Raw genomic sequence first — 27,651 nt, 5'->3', positions numbered from 1 at the left:
TGCATGAAATGGACAAATCACATAGACAATATATGTTCCTCCGCCCGTAGGAAGCTTTGTTTTTTCAAGTCTCGTATGGCCAGCTGTACTAGTGCATTGAGGTTGAAAGCATACAAATCTATAGTAAGGCCGAGCCTCTAATATGCTTACATCTCATGGGACCCCTATACAACAGACGACGTCCAAAAACTCGAAAAAATACAACGCCTTGCGGCTCGCTTTATCTTCAATCGGTATAGGCGCCTCGACTCTCCGTCCGCTATGTTGCAGCTTGCAGAATTGGAACCACTGGTAGATAGAAGAAAGAAAGCACGTCTCAGATTCTTGCAGCCACTATATTTCTCTCGACTAGGTATCCGACCCGAAAACTATATCGCCAAAGATTCCACGCGACCCTCACGCCATAAGCACAGCTTCTGTCTAGCATCCATTTTTGCGCGCACCGACACATATAAATATTCTTTTTTTTTTCACGAATAGTGTTTGAATGGAATGCTCTACCCCCAAGCTCTGAATTATTTCACCCTCCTTGATTGATGATGTACTGTAGCTGTTGGTGCTGTGCATTTTGTTATTTTGTCTCATGGCATCATGTACTTGCTGTGTAATTCGAAATTAATGCATAGATTGTATAACTGCTTGCTCTTGCTGGCCTTTTTGCGCTTGCTGATGTCTGATATATTGTCACTTAGGTACCCTTCCTCTCCTGCTTGGACATGTGACATGTCCGCAGTATTTCATAAATAAATAAATAACCTACAGTAGGGTAATATGTATGAGAGGAATGAAGGCGTATGTTTGTGACCCAGGCGCAGGTAACGTGCCCTCGCGCTCATTTTGTTTTCTTTTTTGCAGCATGGAATAAGGCCAGCAAGCAAGCGCTACCCCAGTTTCAAACTTCCCTTCAGGGCGCATATGTAACAGCGATATGAGTGCAGCACGATTAGCCCCATTTCACCGCCGAGGAAAAACCCTGCCCGGCCCCACCTGAACCATCAGCCATCAAGTTGACAACGACATACTACATCGCCATGTCGGGCCTCTCACGCCCACATGAGGCTTCCGCATCACTATGGTTCCCGTCAAAACCTTCAATCACCCACAACTCATCAACCAGGGAAGATTGTATAAAAATAAAAGCCTTAAATATTGGCTCGTCGTTACTCTACACCGAAAAATTGAAATAGTTTATTCCGAAAAGTAGTAAAATAATCGCATACAGATGCACACGCACGCACGCACACACGCACACGCACGCACACACGCACACGCACGCACACACGCGCGCGCGCGTGCATATACAACGGGGGTCCCCGTGAACTGCTTAACGTCATGTTTCAATCGAAAGAGCTCAGGCGTCAAGGCGGTTGCCAGCTTATGTCGCTATTAGCTTTCCTAACGAAACTGTGCTACCTGAAAGGCGTATTCTGCTTGAGAGCTACAGTAGCTTCATATCCTGAAATATTGGGACGTGAAAGAGCCCAGTATACTGCACGAGCAATTCAAGTATAAAATTGGCCTACTACTTGCTAGATCAGAGAAGAAGATATATGCCAGAGGCATCATTCGAACCTAAGAGTTGGCGGCCAGCCCACACTTTAAGCCTAACGCTGCGTCCGAGACTGGAAACGTTCGATTTTGCAACAGGATGTTGAAAGGGGCAACAAAAAATAGTAAGCATTCAACTAGCGGAAGACGGTGATTCTATTTCATGTAGCGCAGATTCTACGCTACGAGAAAGTAATTCCTCTCGATGTCGCAAAAGAAGGAATGTCGCTGGGTGCGCTTTAATGTATTGATTGCGCCAAACGATCAATTGTGTCTGGATTCATTGTGAGCACGAAAGCATCCCCTGCGGCGACTTCGTAGTTGTGGCTTTCTGCTGCTTTTGATCGAGAGGCTCTGGTCTAGATATCCGGCCGCAGTGATCGCAGCTCAATGGAGGCAGGAGGACGAAACGCGTCCGTCGGTTTTGATGTGCAGCAAAGAATTTCAGGCAGTCGAAATTAATTCCCTCACTCCCGCTGCGATGGCCCTCGTACCTCATGGATAGCGGAGAGGGAGACGTGGCAGATGGCAATATGAAAATCAGTCAATGCGTGCACTGAGTTCTTTCTAAGGCGTCTTTTACTTCGTGCCCCTTGTACCATACGAGTAACTTGTTTCAGCACTCCTCGTTTATTAATTTTGTACTAAACGTTACACATATTAATGAATGTCATACAGTGACCAGACGATTTTTTTTTTTCTTTTAAGAAAGAAAGGCACCGTGGCACGTCTCGCAAAAAAAAAAAAAAGATAGGGAATGATTTAACGCAGCTAAACCCAAGTAGACAAAGCGAAAACGCGCGACTCTTCCATGGATGTCTGCGGACCTCACGAACACCACAGCCGGGTCTAGACGACACGACGCTGTCGAGGGCATTTTGAATGGAAATGACCCAGGAGGAGATAAAGATGGGCAGCGGTGGTAGTGGAGGGAAAAGATAGGAAGCGAGCTGGAAGGCTCTTTGGCATTGTATCAGGTAACGTATGTTTGTGGAAAAATATCCCGGTACGAATGTAGTCTGTCAGCTGTGTTAAGAAGAAGCAGATGTGCGATGTAGAAGAAAAAGCGAGGCAGCAGTACAAGAATAATCGAGTGCCAGCCGCTCTGTGCACCACACGTGCGAAGAAGTAGATGTGCTATGGAGAAGAAGCGAAGCAGCAGCAGAAGCGAGCAGGCCGTGCGCCGCTAGTCATGCAGCTGAAGGTCGGCTGAAGGTCACACTGTGGCGTACGCGAAACACGTCACAGCTAGCCCCAGTGAAGCTTTCGCTTCAAAAAAGGAAGCAGCAGCTTTCACGAACGCAGCACTGTGAGGATACATGTAAGTAAGCGCGTCTACTCTTGCGACACTGACGCTGAGCCAGGCACCGATGCTAGCTTCCAGCCACGCCTTATTTCTTGCAAAAACATTGGGTCTGCAACTATGCCAAGCCAAGTACGCGCAGCTTGCATGCCTTTGCACCGTTACGCCGAATCTGGCTGCTCAGTGCAGCGCCAAAATGATCACATGCCATGCGAAGATGACGGTGTGTATCAGGTGCCCATGTTGTGCATAGCCATATACGTGCATACCTGCATGCAACGGGCAGGCACAATGATAGACACATGCCAAATGTGCGACTGCCCTCCATGTTTCGCAGATACCGACGCTCTGTTTGTGAATCGATTACAAACTGTTCGGGAGACCGCTAGGACCATCCATATTTGGAGAAGGGGCGAGTACGTGCTAGCCAGACTTCATTTGCGACACACGTTGAGCAAGTTTTGTTTTAGAATGTGATGATAAAAAGCGTTTGATCATGGGCGGGCACAGGTAGCGCGATAATGATTCTTCTCTCGGTATTTTTTCGTCACTTTTTGCTCGTTTTCTGACAATTGTCATGCTATCACACACGTAAACATTTCAGACGTCCACGATGAAAGATAACTTTGCAGTATTTATTTTCACTTATTACAGCCGTCTTTTTTTTTTTATCTGCGCGCTAACTGCAATGATTCGCCTGCATCTTAGCTCATCTTCCTTTGTTGTTCCGCACATGGCTATGGTTCGCGATCTCACCCATCCGTGCTTTTATCCGCAAAGGGAATTTGCAAAGATATCCACGAGGGTCGTCGTACAATGGTACTTTCTAGCTATAAAAGGCGCATTATTTTGCTCAATCAAATTTACCAGAAATGAGACAGCCCCCTTATCGCGTTACTTGGAGAGATGCCTTCAGCGTCCAGCAGAAGGAAGACAAACTCTAGCCGTATATTACTGGTAGTGAGCAAAAGGGATTTATTACATTGTTTAGCTAGTCTCAAGGGGCATTCATGAAAAGCAAAAGAAGGTGTAATCTGGTCAGCTTCTTCTTTGCCGGCATCTTCGAGGGCAGCGCGCGAGCCTTTCAAGGCGAAAGCCTTTAATGACTCATACTCGCGGCATCGGTCCGTCCGTGCCGTAAAACGATGCCAGCTGTGGCCGTTCCACCGCACATCAGGGCACTTCTCCCTGACAACCACCTGCGCCGGTGGTGGGGCACAGCTGTGCATAGCAACCATGACGTCACGTGTTGGTGGGCGGGGTGCTCGCGCGCGTCGGCGGCTGCAGCAGGTGCGGCGATGCTCCTTCGACAGACGTCTGGGTGCAGTCGAGTGAGTGAGATGCATGGCGCCGCAGCGGCCTAGTGTTTGTGCGCCAAGCAGTGCGTAGAAGCGGCGACGGACGCCTGATTCCCCCAACACGAAACGTGAGAAGAATCAGTTTGGTTGCCACCATTTCCCGTTCCGACGATTCCTCCAATGAGATGACTCGAGGCCAGGGAGACAGCGACACTTTCGATAACGACGCAAACTCGGAATACGGGCCCACGCCAATGCAGGATTCAAAGGCGTTTCAAACAAACGCTTTCGCCTCATCGCAATTTAGTTGTTCAAAGTTCCACACATTTTTTTTTTTTTTTCAAATCCGCCATCGGTTCGAGCGTTCGTGCCTTCTTCGTCCCTACGACACTTTCCGCGCTATTTTTCACCGTCGTCTTCGTGCATATGTCTTCTGGGAGCTTACATTCGATTTACAACCGTCATGAACCCTGATCTCAGCCTTCTCGAGCAGATAGGCCAAATTTCTTGAAGGTATCAACACGGTTCCAAACCCTCTCTCCACCGTACCCCGGGATGCAGGTGCTGACCTCTAAATGTCCTGTGTAACAGGTATCTGCAATCTGTGCCTGTTTCATGGCTCCATACTATATTAAGGTGAAAGCCTGTAATGACTCATACTGTCGGCGCTCGTTCGTCCGGTCATACTATAGCTGTAAATCGAATGACGTCATGGTGACGTGATCAGAAAAAATAGAAACTTTTTGGCGCCACCGGGAATCGAGCCTCCATCCCTTGGATCCCCAGCCGAGCGCTTTAACTGCGCCACGCCCGGGATCGTGAAACGCACATCATAATTCTCCTTGTCTGTCGTGAGGAAGGTAGTTAAAAATAAATAAATCCCGTCTCCACCGGGAATCGAGGTACCATTCCATCCACTTCCAGCCGAGTGCTTTAATCAACTGCGCCACGCCCGGGATCGTAAGACGCACATCATGATTATCATTGTCTATCGTGAAGATAATAGTGGCGATGACAATGACGCTGCAATTAGCATCAGTACTGGAATGAAAAGAGTAAACCTGCTGAATATATTTCAGTTCAGGTTGTCTTAGAGCGCTTCCGGTGACAACGAATGCGGTCACTAAACAAATATAAATTAGCAACCATGTTAACGCCGGGCAAAACGTCGACAACTATCCACTGAGATCAAATCAGGGCGCCTAAAAAAGCAGCACTGAAATGTATCAGCATAGCTCGAGCTGTGCTTCCTTTCTGAGCTGTTCTCTTTACAGTGGCGTGCATCATGAAGCTGAAGTGAGACGCCAACGACGTGCTTATATGAACCAGAGCACACATACCTCGGGTTATGTACGTCCACCAAAGTCTACAACTTTTTTTATTCGTTTTCCGGCGTGAATGTTGATGCCGGGTGCACATTTACATACTCAACAAGATGTAAAGGTGGAAATGTTTGTTCGGGTCAATATATAGCGGAAGGGAAACGCCGTAAAAATAAACGAATAAATGAACACGAAACGACAAGACTTAAGATGAAGACACAAATCGTGCGTGCTCTCAACTGCAGGTTTCACGAAAGGCGAAGGAGTTTATGCAAAAACTTTTTATGCAGAAAGGACGAGTCAAAAGGTTGGCAAAACGAAAAAACATTCCTCAGTAGTGCTTTGAGCAGGGCAATTGATCAATAAATCCATATTTTTCATCATAAGGCGCCCCTGATATCTGGCTCATGCACAGAACCAACCAAGGGGTAAAAGAGGTGCGGATAGGCGCGATACTTCGTCTCCTGAAGACCTCGCGCACATATCGCTTCAACAGTCCACACACACGGCAGCCAAGAAAGCAAGCATAAAGTGGCAGCTGCTGCACAATCATCCATGCCATGCGCAGCTCTGTGGAATGTAACACATCAGCCGCTTACGACACGCGCTTATCATGCGGCAGCAGGTGTATATAGGGGCAACCAGTGCAGTATCGAAGAATGAATATTAATGCGTTCTCGAGTCCAGACCGGCGGCCAAATTTAGGATTCACTCTATTTCTTGCCTTTTTGAATAATAGTCCTTTTCTCCTTCTCTCTATTGCTTGGTTACAGTAATGCCCTGCGCGATCATCTTAAACTGAAACGATGTCTTCTTTTTAAACGCTTTCTAAATGTCCCGCAAAAAGAACAATTATGCTATACCTGTTGGAAGATAGGTCTTCTCAATCAGTTTTTCTGCTGCTTTCAGAGCTCGGAAGGGCTCTCGCTCTCAATTTAATGGCTTTATTTTCCTCCTCTACGCATGAAATTTATTTTAGCGTGGTAACTTTAAAGGCCTCGCTCTCCAGAAAATCCGGCGTTGTCGGCGTTGTGATCCAAAAGTCGAGGGAGTGGCTCTGGCGTGTGGCAATCGGCATGTGACATAGCTGGGTTCTGATTGGTCGACGGGTTATGTGACGTCACGAGACCACATGACATGGCAGGAGCTGCCAACTAGGCCTTGTACTTTGCATCGATAAGTAAAATGGCAATTGAACCTTTCAGGGTCATTGGGTGATGAGAAGACACAACTACCGTTAGGCCACGCAGGCACGTCCGTACGGCTTAGTCAATGCGGTGCTTTAAAGATATCAATGTCGCGTAGTCTTTCATATAATTGGGTAGCATACGATTGTATGATAATCAGTATGTGTAGTAGTAGTATAAAACATTTATTTGGGAAAATGGGTTATGGGTTAAGGGCGGGGCTGCTCGAGTCCTCAGTCCGGGACTCTGTTGGCTGATGCCGCAGCCCGAGCGCTCCTTTGTGACGCAATCTCGGAGCTGGACCGGGCCACCTCACAATCCGCCCACGTTGGATTTTCATTGCGAGGTACGGCTTGCTTTTCTTGGCAAACCCATACCATATGGTAAAGGCCTGCTTTCTTGCCGCAAAATGTGCATTCAGCTGAGAAAGTACACGGACTAATTTTGTGCAGTCTAGCTGGGCTGTTGATAGGACAATGTTTGTAACCACCTGATGTGAGCCCTTAACTCTGTCGTACCATAACCTTAAATGTATGACTATAAATGTATGATGGGCTTTACGGGGCCCTTATAGACGGGGCTTTAATGGTCCCATTAATTTTTTTTTTTTAATACGAAAGAATTTCTTGGTTCATGAGGGGTGTGGACAGAGCCTGTGGACAGCGTGCCCGCACCGACTGTCAATCAGTTGCATAGGTAGTAGTTGCAATACAGCAGCTGAGTAAGGTAATATGCAAACAGGATGAACAATTAGGTCAGTGAAATGTTTAAATAATTGGACAACTAATTATTTGAACAAGGTTATTATTTACTTCAGGTACCCAATTCAAAATTTGACCAAAACTGATGTCTAAGCGAACTCGAGCATGGCCAATTCATTGGTGATCTTTAAATTGAAATGGACCACCCCAAAAATTTGACACCCTGGATACCCAAAACTTGATTCGTTAGGATTTGACAAAAATCGATGTCTATCTAATTCCAGCATGGACAATTGAGTGACGACCTCCAAACTTACAGGGCCACACCCGAAATGTGTTCTCCCTAAACCCCCGTCCCCCGAAATTATTGACTTGGTCCGATTTTCACCAAACTTGTTGCCTAACCTAATTTCAGTATAGCCAACTCAGTGAACTGAGGTGACTTTCAAATTTAAGTGGGCCATCACCAAATTTTAGTCCTTCAACCTACAAAACTTGACGTCGTTCGAGTTTTCACCAATATAAATGGCAACTAAGCAGCGGTACTAAGTAACGAAACGCAGAATTCATATGGAAACTAGGGACGAAACTCTTAATGTTCTCTCATTTCTGCCCGTAAGCCGACTTAATGTAGCCCCGTAATTTTTATTGCATAACTTTAGCAGACTATAAAAGGAAAAATACTTTTATTTGCAATTAAACTTGCTGTTCCTGCAATGTTCAAATTTTTCTTTTTTTTTTCTTCTTTCTGTACTTCTATGACATCTGGAAGCTTCTCGCGCGTGAGCCCCATCAGAGGGTATAGAAACAATAACAAGCGTTTTGTGTTCACGCTGAATATTTGATTTTCTTTTCTTCCCCCAACAAGTTGAGCCCTAATAGGAGATAGAGTCAAGCAATTATGTAACGGTAGGAGATCAATTGTCCTGCAGTAGCCAATGCGCAACACCTTGAAGCTAGCTAGCAGTGTGTCTGTGTAGCATCCAGTTAGCTGCGCAGAATGCGCAAATGAATCGAAGCCAGCACACAAAAAGCGCAATGCAGTCATCCAGGTCGTGATTTTACATCATTGCTAAAAAAATTGTAAAAACAAAGATTAGTGAATGATTGAGTAGATAGCGGAATGTCTTTTTCAAAGACAGCTCTGTTAACTTTTTTTTTTTTTTTTTTGCGCAGATTAAGTCGCGCTCAAAAAAAAAAAATGCGACTACTACAAATTCTTTTTTATCCGAAGCCCGTGGGTCCTCTCCTCCCACATTTATTCATTCATTTCTCTTCGCGACAGTGGGAATGCTTTCTGCTTGTTGCTTTCGAAAGAGCAGCGTTCCCAGTTGCTTCCTGAGCAGTGCCATTAACCTTGGGATGTGCCTCGCAAAGGACGCTATGACGCTGCCGTCTCTTCTTCTCCGGAACTCCAAGCACGCCGCCCCACCATAAAGGGTGTGGCGGTGTTTCCTAAAAACGGAAAGTGATAATCGCTCTGCGCCGTTATGTGATTGCTCGGAGCTTGCAAAAGGAGAACTACAGCGTAGGGGTGCGCGCCTCGTGACGGAAAAAGATTTTTCCCCTCTCGTCGAGGACAGCGCTAGTCAGAGGGTGGAGCAATGTGGTCATTTAAGCTTGTAGTTTAAAATCCTTGGAATGGGTTATCGAACTTATCTGCGCCAGGGAAAGTTCCCCTTTGCATAGGAAGCGGCAAGAGGGCGAGAGGAATAGATTTGGCCTACTTGCGGAGCTTCTTTGAACGTCTTCCCACTCAGGGTCCTTTGGAGGGTATTCTAGGATAAATAAACGAAAATATCTATTTTTCTGTTTCATTACGCAAAAAAATGATACATAATAAGAGGATCAAACCAGTGCAGCGGAGACTGTGGAGGAACGTTCCGAGCTATTTTAAAGTTTTAAATGCCGTGAGTCCTAGTAATAAGCTGCGCACGCTATGGTTTGTTTGCATGTTTTTTCATTCGGCTTTCTTGCATAATTTTTGGCAAAACAAAATGCCTTAATCTGTAAACATTGTTCAGTTGCCGAGATGTTTTCCAGTGGAAACTACAATTATTTTTTATTTGCATTCTATGGGGGATTGACACATAGTTGTCCATTTGTTGTTCGCACTGTTTTCACTGTGTGTTGTCGATTTCTAAAGCTATTCCTCCGTGTTATTCTTTCTAAACTTGGCTATCTGTTGCAAAGCGGATGAGGACTATGTGAATTTCATGCCATATTTTCGTGAAAACAGCCGTCCAACTGCTGTTCTAAAAGTAATAAACCAAGTGCTTTAAGGTCTAAGCCTGCCCGACCTTTTGGACAAGTGCCGCCATGACAGGACGTATAACTCTAATTAAATAGTAAAGCAAATGAACTGCTGCCACTGACCTAAACCATTTTTCGCTACCGATAAGTGAAAATCGCCTCTTGTGGATCTGTAATTTATTAGAAGGGTCAGAACGAAACATTAAATTTCGTTTTAAAAATATTTCGCATCGCACCAGGAGTGCTGTGCGAACTTCCTCTCAGTCACCTACGTAAGGAAGATGCTGTGGAGGCGCAGCTTCACAACAGCAAGGTCCAAAGAATATATCAAAAAAGAAAAAAGGGTGTTTTTATTCCCTTAACGTCTATTGAACAGTTGATGTATATGTGGAAACAGAAAGCTGCAATATTCTCAAAATGAGATGTGAAAAGTTTCAACTTTTACGTTTCCGTGAGTACTGCGTCCCCATCTGACTACGCTGAAATTTTTCGAGATTATATTGCGCTCTATTGCCAGAAATTTAAATCTAAACCTTTAGGAAATAATTTTATTAGAAACGTGAAAAAGTAGTATGCTTAAAGTATTCTCTCACGGTTGATCGCAGGTGAAAGTATCATTATAATTTTTCTTTTTCTTACAGCGAACCCATAGTTTTTATGTTCAGTTTAAAGCCGCTTAAGTGTGAAATTCGCGTGCACAGTTTAATGAGCATACTTATCGCTGTTACTAAGAAAAGGTTTTTTTAATTCTATATTTTCAGCACTTGACTACCAAAAGAAGAAGCATCGCTGAAGTAAACATCCCAAGACCTCCCAGTGCGCATTTTCGCACTAATTATAACCTCAGAATGTTTTTTTTTTACTTCGGCAGACATGGCTATGTTTAAGAGACACGTGATTCCTAATACCGACCTCCGCATTTAACGAAGCATTCTGCTGCGTATTACTTGAACTCGTACCTATGAATAGAAACGAAAATGTCGCTGAATTATTTCGCATGTACATCCCATTTCCCATTTAGAGGGAAACTGGGAGCGTTTGACCGCCCAGTGCTTTCAGAACCGCTGCGTTCGTGAGCCGGTGAAAATAAGTGTCCCAGGCGCACGCACGGGAAGCGTAGCCAGCCGCGCTTACTGTGCATGCACCTCTGCCGCCGATTCTCCCTCAACGCGGCACAGAGCCTGGTTTCCTGCTATGTGTGAAAGGGGCTGTACATAATTTTCTATGCAACGTTACATGATAGTATGTGTGGTCAGTGCTTTAATTTTCGGTCTTTTCTGTTGTTATAATATTAAGTAACTGCTCAGCACCGGTGCTCATTTTCATTACAACTGTGCGTACGTTTTGTTCTTCGCTCCGCATATATTCACATTGCTTCTCAAATCAAAGAAATTTTTTTAAATAATTTCACGCAGTAAGTGAAAAGGAAGAACGGAGAAAAAGCTGTTTAAATAGAGCTTGATGGCGTCCAGGGAAAACAAGTATTTCAGGTCACAATTCAGACAGCAACAAATTTAAGGACAAACAGTAAAGTGTCTTCTTTTTATAAGAATGAAAAGGAACTAGATTACACCTGAAGAAACTTGTTCCCATAATGCACATTTTTTACCGTTTAAAACACAAAAGTTCGCAAGTAAGTACAAACATGCTTAATTCAAGAGGCATAAATAAATATTAAATCAATTATAAATAAGATAAAATCCCATTAGCATTGATTCAGCAACACAAATGTTATGTATGACACAACAATATATCTCCAAAATTCGGCAGTCTGTAAGCGTTGAGGCTCCACAGCGAAAGGGCTAATAGCGTGTTGTTATGTGCGAGCATTCTTTATTGACCGTAGTGTGTTAAAAAGGAACATAACATCACCCCTGATGGTGATAGGGATAAATATAATTGTGTTCGCTCATTTTTTTACCGTGGTTTAACAAACTGTAAAGATTTCCTTGTGTTGCTTACTTGAAGCACCTTATTAAATTGTAGGTATATATACCAGTATGTGTTAATACTTCGATTTTTAGGAAACTATTGTGGGTGTGCTCCGGGCAAGAAATGTTTTCAATTGCTCGTATTGCGTTTTGATTTTACAGTAAGACTAAATATGGCGATTCTTTGAGGTCATATTTCCTTATATCAATGAGGAGTAATCAGGCTGCTAACGCCTTAGAGTCGGTATTTTTTTTTTATATATACGCAAGCTTGCCGTAAGGCATATTATAAAAACTCACGTAAATGGTTTTCCGTGAGGAGCCGGAGCAGGCTCCCGCTCTTAGCGTTGTCGGTGAGCCATTTAGAAAAGTCCTCTTCCCTTGTTGTGGTTAGTCCCACTTCGCGCAGAATCTGTGTCCTTGATGCCCTTGTCCCTGCACAAGTCCATTGCAGGTGGCGAACATCCACTTCTGCACCTGGTGTGGAACACTCCGGGCATGTGGTTGGTCCGATGTCTGCTTGCGATTCCCATCGGCATGTTACCGACGGGGTAAGGGCCGCCCCAGCTCTTATCCTTCTAAGGGAAACCTCCTCCAATCTCGTTAAGTTACAAGGGAGTGGGAATGTACACGGGGGAATGAGGGCACGTATACTTTTCCTTAAAGAGGATGCTAAGATGGGAACAGCGGAGCGGACATCGAAAAGGCATTCTAACGCCCGATGGAAATAAGTGACGGCCTCTGTTAAAAATGCCTACATCCTTTTGCATTTTTGTGCAAAAAGCCTTCAGACGTTGCTTCCTTCTAACGTAGTTCGAGTTCATCCCAAGCGTCTTTGCATTTTTAGCACACGAAATATTGACGCCAGTGTGAAGAGGACAATGAAGCGAAGCAGAAAACGCCAAAGTGTCCCGTATCGCGCTCGGACCGGACGTCCTCAAAATACGCCGACACTGGTTCTTTGCGTTACCGGCTCTGCGGCTTTTACACGTCTTTTCGCTAAGGTAACATCTGGTGAAGGTACTGGGTTGGTCTTTCATGTACTGGACGCCCCATTCAAGCCGCGACTCCGGCCAAGGACGAACTCCCAGTGTAGACACGCCTATTCTCAAGAGCAGCCGGCGACTACGTGGCCTATCTGCCGAATTCAGCCCGCTTTCTGGCCTGCGCTCAACAAGCACACGCACTGTCACTATGAACCCACAAGCGGTAGCTGCGAATGACCTGCTTCACTAACGAGACCCACCTCGTTTTCGTGGTCTTCCCCATGAAGACGCCCAGGTTGGCTGGACGAATTCGACCGGGTGGCCACCTTCAATGCCTGGGATACTAACGCGAAGATGCACCATGTCTACTTTGCCCTGGAAGACTCGGCGAGGACCTGGTATGTCAACCATGAATCTCGCCGTCAAACATGGGACACATTCAAAGCAGAATTTTACAGGCATTCATTAGCACATTCCGCAAAAGAAAAGGCTGATCTTCTGCAGCATCGCATCCAAACATCCAAACGGAAGTGTGATGTTGTACGCGTAGGAGATGAAGGTCCTGCTCCGCCGCGCAGATCCAAACGTGCCGGAAGAGCGGAAAGTGAGGTTACTGATTAAGGGTGTGAAGAAGAACAGCTCTTCGTTAGCTTGATTCGCAGTCCGCCAGCGACCGTGGGTGCTTTCTTCTAGGAAGCTACTTCCATCGAGAGAGCGCTCGACATGCGGGTCCGGCAGTATGAGCGCATGACTGTGTCGATGCTGTCCACATGTAACGACGGAACCACCTTATCATCTGGAGACGCACTGCGCGAGAATATTCGAGCCATTGTGCGTGAAGAGCTGGCGAAACGTTTGCCTACGCCGGTACAGCCGCATGTTACGTCGGTGACCGATGTTGTGCGCGAAGTACAAAAAGCATTGGGTGCGTCGCCGCTTCTCGCAACCCCTCCAGTCACGGACAATGAGTCACTCTGCCGTCACAAGCCATTTTCTACCTCCTCCAACGCCACGTTACGAAGCGCCTGTACCAGCCGCTCCCCGAGTGCCAGCCCAGGCACCGCTGAACAGACGTCTGGCGAGTCGCTGACTACCGGCCGCTGTGCCACCATTATGGCGAAGCTGGGCATGTCTGGCATCGCTCCCGGGCAAAGAGATGGGTCTTCGCGGGTTCCTTTCAGGTGCTCCCTGTCCGCCGCCAGGAAAGTGCCCACGCGAGATTGCCGATTACCTTTCTTGCCCGTACTCAGTCCAGCGCCGTCAATCACCTTCGCCCCGCCGCTACGACTTCTGCCGAGCCGCGGCGCCAGTCTTGAAGTCCCCGTAGGGGAAACTAAACGCAACTACCTCTGGATATGTGGCTGCTCAACGACTAAAATTACAAGACCCTCCAACGAGCAAGCCACTTCGCCGACGCGGAACAGCACAGAGATGACGACGACGATTACCGAGCTGTACAGATTAACGGCAAACAAACAACCCAACCAACCCTTTCGTAGCCCGACTGCCTCTCTAAGACACCGCAGCCAAGAGAGGCCTTCTCCACATTGCCGCAGCGAAACACCACCGCTAGTCGATTTGGAGTTTTCACTAGACAGCATCGCCGTAACCGCTTTAGTGGATACTGGGGCCGATTATTCTATGCTCAGTGGGCCATTTTCCACGACACTCAAAATCATTATGATAGCTTGGGACGGCCTACAGATGCGTACCACTGGAGGAAAGGAAACGTGCACAGCGCGAGTCACGGTGCAATGACGAACCCTCCTGGCAACACTTTTCGTTCTAGCTGATTGCTCAAGTGACGCTATAATGGATATGGACAGCCTGACGGAAAACAGCTCCATCACTGACCTGCAATCCCAGTCCGTTCTGCTTTCAACACAAAATGCCCTCGGAGCTAACTGCGTTCTGCCAGCGCCGCTGCACATTCTTGATGACCACGTGGCTGAGCCTCCCCGCTCCAGTATAATGGTGACCGTCGGTGTGCACACCATCCGGGAAGTCGAAGGTGCCGAGAGTAAACCGCTTTTGCTTCTCGACCGCGGCCTTAGTGTTGTTTGGGCTGTTGTCTTTCTAAAAGATGCCAAAGACAGCTCTCCAATTTCAGCAATGAACACTGGTATCTAAATAAGGAAACAGCTGTCGCTTGTACTGATGCCATCGCTGAAACTAGATGCGCGAAACTCGGGATTCTTGAACCGAAAAAGAGGAACTCGCAGACATCAAGTACATCAACCAGGCACTGCCGCAGAAAGAGCAAAAAATCCTAAGTGACCTCCTCAGTCGCTACAGAGCTGCATTCGCGTCGCTGCCGCACGTTAGCCGAGCACACATTGCAAAACACCATGTTATTACGGACGATATAGTACAACCACTCCGACAGTCAATCAATCATGTTTCATCTAAGAACGTTCCGCAATTACCGCCCAAGTTAAGGAAACGCTTGATCCCGACGTTATTCGAGCATCTCAGAGCCCCTGGGCCGCACCTGCCGCCTTGTCAAGAAGAAAGACGGAACATTACAGTTCTGTGTTGACTACCGACGATTAAACAATGTTATTAAAAGGATGTTTACCCCCTGCCCAGAATCTACGACGCTTTAGATCGCCTATGACACCAGGTATTTCTCCTCCTTGGACCTCAAGTCTGGGTACTGGCAAATCGAAGTAGACGAGAAGAACCGCGAGAATGCATTTATTACTCCGGGCGGCTTGTACAAGTTTCAGGTCATTCCATTTGGCCTTTTCTCCGCGCCAGCGACCTTTCAAAGGCTTGTGGACACCGTCTTCACGGACCTGAAATTCCAATATAAAGGATCCTTCAGGGCGCCTTGCACAGTGGAGTCTGTGCCTGCAAGAGTATGACATCACAGTGACCTACACATCCGGCCGTAAACACTTGGACGCAGATTGCCTTTCCCGTGCTCCCGTAGAGCCTGCCCTGATCGACGCTAGAGAAGACGACGCCTTCGTCAACGCAGTAACCTCCGTGCGCAACAACGCACCGACCCTAATCTTCAAGCAATAATTGATTATCTCCAAAGTGCTAGCGGCAGAGTTCCTACAGCCTACCGGCGCGCTTTATCCTCTCTCTGCTATACGTAACGACGTGATTCGCAAGAATTTTGCTCCCAACACTCACCATTACTTGCTTGTCGTTCCTACGGCCCTACGCAACGAACTTTTGCATGCCTGCCACAACTAACCAGCTTCCGGCCACCTTGCAAGCACCAGAATACAAGCCAGGATGCAAGAAGAAGAAACTACTACTACTAATCTCGTCTAGGACATGACGCTACGAACTACGTTCTCACTTGCCGTGACTGTCAGCGCCGAATGATTCCTCGTGTCAAGGCTTCTTAAAGCCCATGAATCCTCCTTCCCAGCCATTTCAACAAATCGAGGTGGATTTGCTAGGACTATTCCCGACCTCGAGTGCTGGACCTCTGTACCTGACACGTTATGCGGACACAGCGGCTCTTCCGAGTGGAAGCGCTTTTGAAGTGGCAAAATTGTTTGTACTACAAATCGTCCTACGCCATGGTGTTCCTCGGGTTGTGATTACAGACCGAGGTGCTGCCTTTCCTGCTGAGTTTATGCAGCATATTCTAGACTTCAGTTACACGAGTCAGCGCAGGACTACTTCGCACCATTCCCAAACGAACGAACTAACCGAACGTTTAAACAGGACACTTGCAGACATGCTTTTAATGTACGTGGACGTTTAGCACAAAATATGGGATGACGTCCTACATTACGTGACGCATGTGTATAATAAAGCCATCCAAAAAAAAACTCCAATATGAAACCGTTTAGCCTTGTTTATGGCCGCCTAATAACCACAACACTAGGCGCCATACTGCCCCATGTCGACCCCCCCCCCCCCCCCCCCCGATGACGACGTTGAGTGCTTTTTACAACGTGCCGAAGAAGCCTGCCAACCCGCTAAGCTGCGCATCCGTGACCAACAAGGTGCAGGATGCGCGACACAACTACCTGCGGCACGGTCGCTGAAAAGAAAAATTGGCTGATCAAGGGCAGGAATAGCACCTATATTCCTTGGGTTTCGGGCCGTACACGCTACCTCTTCAGGTAAACTTAAGTGTCCTCCAGTTTAAGTTGAATCTCAGACGGGCGATCTTGTCTGGATTTGGTATCCAGTCCGACGACGCGGCCTAAGCGAAAAGCTCTTGCGTCGGTATACGGTCCTTACCGAGTTCTACGCCTCGTTGGCGCTCTCAACTACGAAGTCGTTCCTCACGAGGCCCCGCGATCAAGTCGTGTCGCACGCCCAGAGGTGGTGCACGTGGTTCGCCTCAAACCTCATCATGCGAGGACTCCCTCCCTCCCTGTGAGTCCGTTAATTTCCTCGAACATCGGGTCGATGCTTCCACACCGGGGGTGCTAATGACGCTAGTCTGAAGAGGACAGTGAAGAGAAGCAGCAAAAGCCAAAGTGCCCCGTCTCACTCTCGGACCGGACGTCCCTGGACAACGCCGACACCGGCTCTCTGCATTACCGGTTCTGCGGCCTTTACACGTATTTTCGCTAACGTGACAACACATAGCATGGCCCTAATCTGACAGAGTTCGTAATTGTGGGGCAGGTGCCTTCAACTCGGAAAAGAACACATTTTGTTTCTACTTCGTTGATTGTGAGACTTTTTGTGGTCATAGTTGAAGCACTAGGCATATGGAATTTTATGCGAATTGGTATAAATGTGACATAATAATTATAACTGGGCGATTAGTAAATAGGCGAGTAACAACATGCACGTATGTGAACGAGGATCCGCACGTGCAACCGGCAACCGCGTCTTGCCTTAAAGGCGGAGCTTAAATACCGCGTCAACTTTGATCGGTCGATGGGTTGATTGGTTTTATTAGGCGAAATGTCCAAAGCTGACTCGGGCTATGGGAGACGCTTTAGTGGAGGTCTTCGGCAATTTCGACCACCTGCATGGTCTTTAACGTGCACTGACATCGCACAGCACACTGGCGCCTAGCTTTTCGCCTCCATCGAAAAACGGCCCCCGAGGCCGGGATTGGGTCCCGCATCCTAGATGGCCACAATATTCGAATGCCGTAGCCAATGAGCCACCCCGTTGGCCTAACCAACGGATTGAGTTACGCTCGTTAATTGCTACAAACCGAGTTCATAAGCCGAGGTACAATGTAAGCAGCGAAGTCGAAGTCCTTGAATTCTATATTATTCTAGTTAGCAATAAGTCGTAGTTTGCTCAATCAGAACATTTGATTAAGTCCAGGTATATTCCAGGTGTAATTCGCTTTTTTTTTATTCAGTTATTACTATGATGTCCTATTGTATTAGCGAGGCAATTTGTGCTGAGCTGTTTTCCCTAAAAGCATGCCGACTACCTGTTTTCAAATTATACCATTATCTAGTGAAACTGTAACATTTACATTAATCATCTTTTCGATCACTTTGGATAAAACTGGAAGTATAACGTCCGGGCATTATTTACTCCCTTTGTTTTTATACTCTTCTTTTTGTATACTGTCACCTTCGCAACTTTAATCTTTTGAGACAGAACGCCTTGTTGGCAATACAGTGTTGAACACAAGTTAATGCGGATGAAGTGAAATCCAGTGTTTGACTAGCTTGATTTCGATACCACCGGTATCTTTGCTGCAGCTGTTCTTAAGTGCAGTCGCCGTTTGTCGGATTGTTTACATCGATATTTACCGAGTCATGGGGCGTTATTACACCATTACCTTCGACCCCTTCTTAAAAGTCCTCAAAGAAATGAAGGAACAAACAAACATTTCTTTTTGCTGATAGTTGTTGAAGGGCAACTGAAGAAGGTTTATAAATAAAAGAAATGCCGAATGTATGAAGTCTGCATTTAAATTTAAATTGACGACATAATCACCTTATAAAGCTATTTCGGCATTTAAAGCTCTTTGTAGTGCACACCGACGAGTAGGGAGCCTGATGATGACATCATCAATAGAGGTGGTACATTTCGAGCAAGGAAACATTTGCCCTCAGAAAAAAAGAACCAACGTCACCGAAAGTAAAGGCGGGAAACGTTGTTCGACAGCATCGGTCGATGCACACACTGCTGTGGGCGATAGCAGTTGGAATCTGAAAGGTCACAAAACAATGTCCAGGTTACAGGTCACAAATATCGCCCATTTTCTTCGCATTGCTAGAATGTCACAAGGAGAACCCAAAATTCTTTTGAGACTTTCATTGCCCATTACGTCATACCTTTAAATGGCACAGTAAAACCACGTGATTAGCTTAACCCACAGGTTTCATTCATTGTAATGCTTACGCTTCGTCTAATTCTCAAGAAAAATTGTTTTTCCTGCCCTTTAAGCTGTTCGTATGCGTGAAAGCAGGTAAACCAAGGCCAAGGTGCGACTGAAAGTCCTCACGAGTTTGCACATAATCATTAGAGCACATCACATCGCACAGCAATTCAATAGACAGCAGTCATGCCTGAGTAAATTATCAACTCCTACTCCGGCCTGCATCGCTGGAGCCACGCACTGGATTATAAAATGACTCCTGTTGTGCCACATAAATGCCACCTAAAGAACTTTCTTTGCTAGTAGATAACCCGTCTTTCTTCGTTTTTTTTTTTTTTGAGTAAAATACTCATTTCTTTTTCTTTCCCTCTTTGAGATCATGGCCGCCTGCGAACTTCTCTCGGATTTGTACTCTGAGGATTTCTCCTTGGAATGGTACTGTCTTAGATTTTTACTAAGACCACCTCACTATACAATTGGAGGCTGAATATGCATCAGAAAGTACTTTTTTTTCCTTCAAAAATTCGATTTTTTTCTGGCACACCTTAATTTTTTAATCTCAGACATTTTTTATAAGCTGCTGCACCTTTTAGACAACTTATAAATATAGTTCGATTGGCATGTTAGAACATAAATTTTATAAAACGTTTCAAATTTACATATCTCCGCGCCTTCATTCGCGTCCTGTATCGAAACAAAAATAAAATTAATTCAGTTCCATTCCTGGCTATTGAACACGCATGACGGTTTTACGTCCGACATTGAAACTAACGCACCCAGAAAAAAAAAAAACGACCACGCGTGTCTGAAGTACCGTTGTTGTGAAAATAATGGAGTCCAAGGTGTTTCCTTGAAAGCCCTGCTCGTAACTGGGCTTCTGCGAGTACGTCTGCAATACCTAAACTCGAGAAGTGTGTGGACGAGATTTCCAAATTGCGAGATTGCAAACGCTGGAGATTAGGCCCCGTTTCAAAATTTACAAGCAAACCCTTTTTTTTTTTTTTTTTACAAAAAATATACTTTCAGCCAGAGCGTCAGAACACAGCGATCAGATCCGCCCTCTCCCCCTCCTCTCCCCCCCCCCCCCCCGCCTCCACAGGAAAAAATATACATCTAGCTTGTCCGACGCTACAGCGACTGCCTTATATTTCATTCCGACTAAAACCAGCTGCCCAGCGCTTCGGACCCCCATAACATTGCTCTCTCTCAAAAACTTTTCGAGCCAACTGCTGACTTTTCGGCACGCTATAGCGCGGAAGCGAAATAAAAATAAACACATAAGGCTTAATCTATCACGCATGCTAGTTTCTATTCTGCGTTATTTCTTTTTTTTTATGGCCAAATTTTATTTATATTAGCGTCCGCAGAGCTTGTAGTTCCCGAAATGCCGTACAATTTTCGCGCTCTTTCCGTACTGGCCAAGAAATGAATGATGACGGTGCACGAATTCAGGTGTAAAGCGCGGACTGACTTTGATGGAGCGTGGGAGCAAAGTCCATTTCGCGAGTGCTAAAACGTGTATGAAATATTCCCGCAGAAAGCGATGTATCAAATCATGCGCTCTCCCCACAACAAAGCAATGTGGCTTACACAAGTAACATTTCCGTGAAGGTCGAGCAGAAGATGAAATGTAAGGTAAATAGGCTTTTTTTTTTCTTATCTACACGAAAAATAAGTGACAGAGAGCGAGTATGAAAGAAGTATTTGCCCCAGAAAGAACGCTTCCCTCCACTGAATTTCATCTGCAGCCCGATATTCTGAGGACACCTGCAATGGGTCCGCCCTGGCTAAAAGAGAGCCCTGCTTTTTCCTGGACATTCTTTATCCGGTGAACGTTTTCATTTAACTTTCAGTGCCAGTGTATGACACTTTCTCACCGTTGTCTCCCCCCCCCCCTTATGTAATGTCCCTGATAGGGATCTTTAAGGGAATAATAAATGATGATGATGAACTTGTAGTGTTGTGCGCGTTTTTATTCAAGTGTAATTTCTTATTGACGCTTTAGCTTTAAATAATGAAAACGGCTTCGTTTCGATTTGTTTCCTCTTCTTGTGACCTTGTTCGAGCCTGCACGCGATAGCGCACCCCCTTTGCATTTGTGGACGCGTTCACTAATCCGCGACAATTGGCGTCCCCGACAGGACGAAGCTGTGTAACTTTAGGGCTGCGTAAGAAAAAACTAAGACACTGAGCACAATACAGGATTTAATTGAGCTGGGTAAAATGCTGGAGTTGAGACATTTGCTATCGCGGACGCCAATTGTCGCGAATTAATGCACGCGTCCCCAGATGCAAGCGCGAAGCGCTATCGCTTGCAGGTTCGAACAAGATCACAAATAGAGGAAAGACATCAAAGCGAAGTCGTTTTTACAATTTAAATCTAGGACGCCAATAAGAAATTACACTTAAAAAAACACACAAAACGCGAACAACGCTACAAGTTAAATGAAGGCGCACGCCGGGGAAGGAATATCCAGGGAAAAGCAGGGAAGCATTGTAGCAAGGGCGGACGCGGTTGGGCGAGCTGCGTCGCGTCGGCGATGCTGCGTTTCAAGAATGCCCTACGAGGATCCAGGTGGAAGCAGAAGAGAGGACCCAAAGGAGACGCCGGTGGACGCGTCGATATAGCCCCGCGAACTTGTCAGCGGCAGCGTAACGAAGTCCGAGACCAGCGCCGCACCCGTCGATGCCGTCCCGTCACTCTGAAGGCTTAACCAGGCAAGTTTTGCACTGGTGATCCAAGAGATGTCTTTCGCGGCAGCACGGACCAGGCGTCCGTCAACTGCCTACCCCTACGCTCGAATCCCGTTACGTTGTAGATGTAATTGGACGCACTCCGTCTTACCTCGGCGATTCAAGAGAGGCCTCTTAGCAGCCCGGACCAAATATCTGTCCTCTTCTAACCCCTACACTTCAATGTCGTTCCTTTGTTGTCCTCTCTTCCTCGATACCTCGGTTTCGTGACACATCACCTCTCCGCTCCTCGTGCCCGGCACGCGCTTCGTAGTTCTCGCCACGCGGGCGTGCGCTCACGCAACTGCGGTCCGGCACGTGCATCGCTCCGCCGTCGACGCAAAAGAAAGTCCAGTGTTCCGTCACGCACCACTTCACGGTCCTCCATGCTCTCCAAATTTACGTTCACCTTGTGCCTAGTTGAGCGCACGTGCGTGTGTGCGTGTGTGTGTGTGGGGGGGGGGGGGGGCGTGCGTGCGTGCGTGCGTGCGTACGCACGTGGGTTGCGTAAGACTAGTATGGGCGACAGCCGCTATTTGCAACAAATTGACGCAGCAAGCGACTGGCCTTGACTTCATCCCACGCGGTTTCAGAGCTAAAGACCTGCTTACGCCCACGACAGCGTTATCTTAACGCATACGCTTCGCTCAAACGCCGAAATATAAATCACGGCCTCTGAATTCGAATGTCATGTTTTCGGATCCCTCCAGTGGCATGTGGTTGTTTGCAGCCTAACCAATAATCTCTCAGCCATAAAATAATTACACTTTTAATTTCATAACAGTCAAAACAAATTAAAAAAGAACATTGCCTTATACTTTCCCTGGTTTCCGTGGCTGTTGTCTTCGTTGGTTTGCATCCCCTAAAGAACTATGTTTCGTTGGCATGTACCACTTGAAATGTAGCTTTTACCTTTTCCTTACATATCTTAAATTGTGCTTGGAAAGATTATATCTTTAACCAAATTTAATAAGAGCCTCTCTGACTTTGATGGGCTTACCTTAGTGTGAAGTTGAATACGGTATGTGGAATAAATCTTGCTATTAGAGGAACACGACCGGCGCACGCTGCTTTCAGACAACAAGGCGCTTGAATAACCGCGATAAAGGTGAGTGTATATATTACCGCACTGATTTCCACAATGCCACTAGCGTGAGTTCCTGTTGTGTTCTAGTAGCCAGTGCAGTTTCTTAAGTGTATCTAACATAATTTCCAGAACAAAATTCGTGGCATCACACGAAAAGAAAGCCGCATAAGAAACTCATAAAATTCAGCACACATTAGCATACGAGGATAATAACTAAATTTAGGGCAAGCCTCTCGAAAGTAAATCGCCCGAAGATATAACTAAATGATAAGAAACGCCCTCGCGGCATTCCGCTACGCTTCGGGCCGGTCACACGAAGGAGCAAACGTTTCCAGAGCCATGCTTCTAAAAAAAAATGCCTTAGTTTGAGGCATCAGCGTATTAGATCTAACTTTCACAGAAGGGCATCATGTACTTTAATCATTGTATAGACACGCGCAACTGGTGTTGTGTGACTTCTGTTTTGTTCAGTTTTAAACATTCTCGTCTTCCCTACGTGCTAGAAACGTTTCTTTGCATCACCGGCCTGTTCCTTTTCACTTTGTAGATATCCATGAATGATTCCCTCCCACAAGGCCTGTTTTAAGTTTCATTACCTTTTTCGCATAATTTTTCAATCGCTCATAATAGAGTTCTAGAGTTCTTTTTATGTTGTACTCATATGTGCTCTGTTTTGCGAGCTTCGTTGTTTCGTTTTCTTTATGTCCTTGTGTCAGCGCTAGCACGTTACAGTTGTTCTTTCACGCGCTAACTAGATTTATTCACTCATTTGTTCAAGTTAACGCGCTGGTGCAAACGACTAGCGCAGAACACCTGTCCGACCAAAGCCAATCCTCTCGGGAATGCAGAGAGCCGCTGCATTAGACGCATTCATCGCCTACAATTACGAGCGGTAAAAAAAGGAAGCAGAGAGAGAGAGGAAGCTAGGGCGGAGATGAAGGCGATGTGGGACGCATTAAGGGCAACTGGGAAAGAGCCTGCCGGAAGAACATGCACTGCGGAAACGAACGTTCTTTCCCTTTACCCTGCTACGGGCAACGAGGCTGTTTACGTGGAATGGCTCCCATTTTCGGGCCATATCCTCTAACGCGAGCACGCGCAGTGCACTCTACGGTCGGCCGTTTAGTCGTCTCTCCCTCTGTAAACATGAGATACACCTACTCGTCTTGCTGTGAAGTTTTCTTTTTCTTGTTATTTTATTTTTTCCTCCCTCCTGTCCTATGTAAGGCGGAAGACTTCTGAGTGATCGCGGTAGCCCATCGCGCTGCCCACCCCTCTCTGTTGTATTCCGTGTTTAGCTGCACTCGACGTCTCTTTTGCTGTCGTTGCTTTTTCTTTTTTTTTTTTTTTGAGTTCGTGGTTACGGTGTGCATTCACCGTAATAATGCTCCTGCGTGAGCTAATGTGTTCCGTTCCGTTCGCTGCTCCTTACTTCCTTCGCGTGCTCAGCGCGTTACCGTTAATTACGGCATACAAGCGCCCTAATCCATCAATTTGCATTCAAACTGTAGCGTTTAAGCTGATTCCACTCATGACGAGCGTTCTGGCGTTAAGTTTGAACATTAATAGCTGCTTCGACGCTTTCTCCTGGCACTAACTTTAAAATGACTACCAACGTGATTTCTCGTTAATGCTTCTCACCGGTTACGCCGTCGCATGCTTCTGAAATATACTTTAGCGGCTCGAACGCCGAGCCGTCGTCGTAGCATCCGCCTCGCGGCCTCTATTCGCTTTTCATCAATCATGGTAATTTTAAATGGCGCGCCAGTTTGCGGTTCACGCCATGTAAAGCATCGAGTAGCCATGTGGCCTCAATGCGAGCACGGACGGCTGCATGCGTGCTCGTGATAATGTCCAGCCTTTGTCAAAAGTGTAGAGCCCGGGGGGTGTGCTTCTGAGCCGAATAGTGCCGCTGATCTAGCATTAGTTGAGGTCCTTCCCACTGAAGAGGGTAGGACAAAAAATCTTCATACCGTCAACAAAGTCGCAATACCGGAAATTTATTACAAGCCGCAGGAAGTGGCTCAGAAGCAGACCCCCTGGGCTGTACACTTTTGACAAAGACTGTACGTCACCGACAGTGGACTCTGCCTTCCGTTCACGCTGAGTAATTAAGGCTTTCTGCAGAAAATGAATGGCGGTCGTTGTTATGGTGCCGCCAGTGTGAAACATCGTAAGTTTTCTTTATGAAAATATTGAAAGAGATAGCCTAAGATTCCAATGCGTACCGAAATTTGGTCTCTGTGTTTGGGCTGCACTAACAATAAATAAATAAAATTGGTAGAAAAGAACTAGAACTTTACTTTGGGGAAGACCTGCAAATTGTTATCGGGACGTTAAATGGTATGTGAAAGAACGACGTTCACAAACTCCTTTCTGGGAAATTTACAAAGTTTCTGGGTACGTTTCGCGGCTAGTCACCCGCTGCAAAATATTGGGCATGCGAATAAAATCAATCCATCCCCCATAAGCAAGTCGTCTCCTAGTTTTGGAACATTCCACCTAAGTTTTCTTCACACAAGCGGTAGTATAGTCAATGTCGTCATCGCTGGTTATCTGATAATATGCGCTATAATGTACAAAGTAGAGCTCATAAAGTGGTTTCTCCTGTCCTTACTAAACTATTTTCACAATGTGTCACAAACTAGCCAAGCATGCTGCACTTCTGAAAATCGATATCTTCATCAGACTATGCGCCCACTGCCTGACAGAGGCCTGCCCCCCATCCCTCCACTCCCACTTATTTGAATGTTTGCATATTATTATTATTATTATTATTATTATTATTATTATTATTATTATTATTATTATTATTATTATTATTATTATTATTATTATTATTATTATTATTATTATTATTATTATTATTATCTTCCTCTTCGCGTACTGCGCTTATTTCGTCATTTCGTGAGGCCTCACCTCTAAAGAATTACCTTGGTTGCGTTAGTGAATGAAGACTCTTCCTTACGACTGCGGCAAGCACCACTGCGAAGACGTTATCTATCCATGCCCATATATATTCACGCTCTTATTGTCAATATACACATACAGGGTTTTTCATGGAACTTGAACCCAGGATATAAAAGAGAAGCGGCGGAGCACTGCTCGATGAGGACAACGACATGTAGTTTTCTGTCATTAAGCGCTCTTCGGAGTATTTTTATTTACCGCTTTATTGATTAATAAACTCAAAGTAATTATGCAAAATGTTTGACAGCCACTTTTGGACCAAGCATTTTTATTTATATTGTAGAAGGGGGGGGGGGGGGGGGGTAAAAAACCTGGATAAAAAAAAAACGATCCAGGTTTTTCTGCATATACGTACAGGCGCGGACATAAGTAAACTGAGCACGCTTTTCCGTCCAAATTATAATACCGCCTTCTAAGTATTGGAGATAAGAAAGCATTATTTGTCCAAGTGAAAGCGCACGGGCGTCTACTACCAGTCTGCATATGCCACGACTCCCGGTTTCAATAATGCAACGCGTGAAACATTTTAGAAAGAAGCCGTGTGCTCTGTTTACTTTTGTCTGCACTGGCACGTCCCACGTGCCAGTTTTTTCAGCGTTAAACAAAACGCCGGCGAAATGTGAAAAAAAAATAAAAGACGTGACTACACTCACACGCTATCGTTGCAGCGCTCCCACCAGCGTTTTGAGCGCACGAAACGTGCTTGCTGAACACGCGCGTGTGAACGGCCGCCGCTCAGCTCATTTGGACGGGCTGTGCAATGATACAAAGTAAATGAAGCTTTCCTTGAATTGAGCAATTTCAGTGCATTTTCTTCATTTTTTTGGTCGCTATATCAAAGCTCCGTCAGAGTTAGTTGTAGGTGCTCTGCTCATCACTTATAGGCAATCAAGGCATGCACTTTCCATGTTCCGGTCGAAAGTGCTGACGCAGTTCCAAGACTACGCTAACAGCGGCTTCAGCCACTCAGTTCGCGATGGTTGGCGCACACGCTTCGTTAATTGAAAACGCGTTCGGAATCCGCCACGGTAGCGCAGTGGTAAAGACGCTCGACTACTGAATCAGAAGTGACCAGTGGGATGAGCGACGGTAATGCGCAAACTAAGCAAACAAACTCCCGATCGTCTCTCATAGTCGTTCAAGTAAATAGCAAAGGCACACAGATAAAAAAAAAATTCTACACATTACAAAACTCTTGATACTGTACCTGGATAGGGATGACGCTGCGCGGATCGACGAGGGGCCCATGCACGACTCGTAGAGCAGTTTGTAACTGCACTCGGCAGCGCGGCCGGTGGGCCCCGCTACACCTCGGCTGTCAAAATACGCTTCTTGGCGTCGCTAACAGACAACACCAAAGACAGAAGAGAGGTCCAAGCACAGCACACTAGGTTACAACGTGAAAAGCGCGGACAGAACTGCGGGCGCATACGGACGGACACGAAGCGAACCAAAGCGAACGGATGGAGCGAACAAAATATGGCTGCCAGCGCGGGATCAGCGTGCCGCTCATGGTTGCCAGACTTACCTTTGTAAACCCTCTATTATTGTTGTCATATCAGATACACCTAAACGTATTGATCCGTTTAGTCACCCAGTAATCGTCAATAAATTCATCTAATTCATGCAGAGCATGTTCATCTAATACAGGCTCTCGTTGTGAACTCAGTTATTTCTTCCGTTTTTATTTAATGATGCGTAAATATCGCGTAAACAGCCAGATCATTCCTAGAGCAATTCACGCGGGTCATTCTTTTTTTCCCAGCCTCCTGATTCCCGCAAAACACGACATTACCGACCAACAAGACCATACTTCCACCAGGCGCTGTTTTAGGAATTCCCCAACAGCACGCGAAAACATTATAATCACTGGAAATTCGAGACGTGCCCTGCTCCCGTGCACGCTAAGGCATCTCCCTTCCAAGTTGAGGAAGATTGATTGCCTTTACAACCATGACCAGATTTCTGGCTACCTAAAATTGCCAACCAGATGTTTGTTCTTTTTTCTTTCTTTTGTTTTTCTTGAAAGGGGGGGTGTCGTTTCTATATCTC

The sequence above is a fragment of the Amblyomma maculatum genome, chromosome 1 (assembly GCF_055883805.1).
Source record: "Amblyomma maculatum isolate TAMU_Amacu chromosome 1, ASM5588380v1, whole genome shotgun sequence".
NCBI classification, from domain to species: Eukaryota; Metazoa; Arthropoda; class Arachnida; order Ixodida; family Ixodidae; genus Amblyomma; species Amblyomma maculatum.
Note: the sequence above shows the minus strand (reverse complement) of the source record.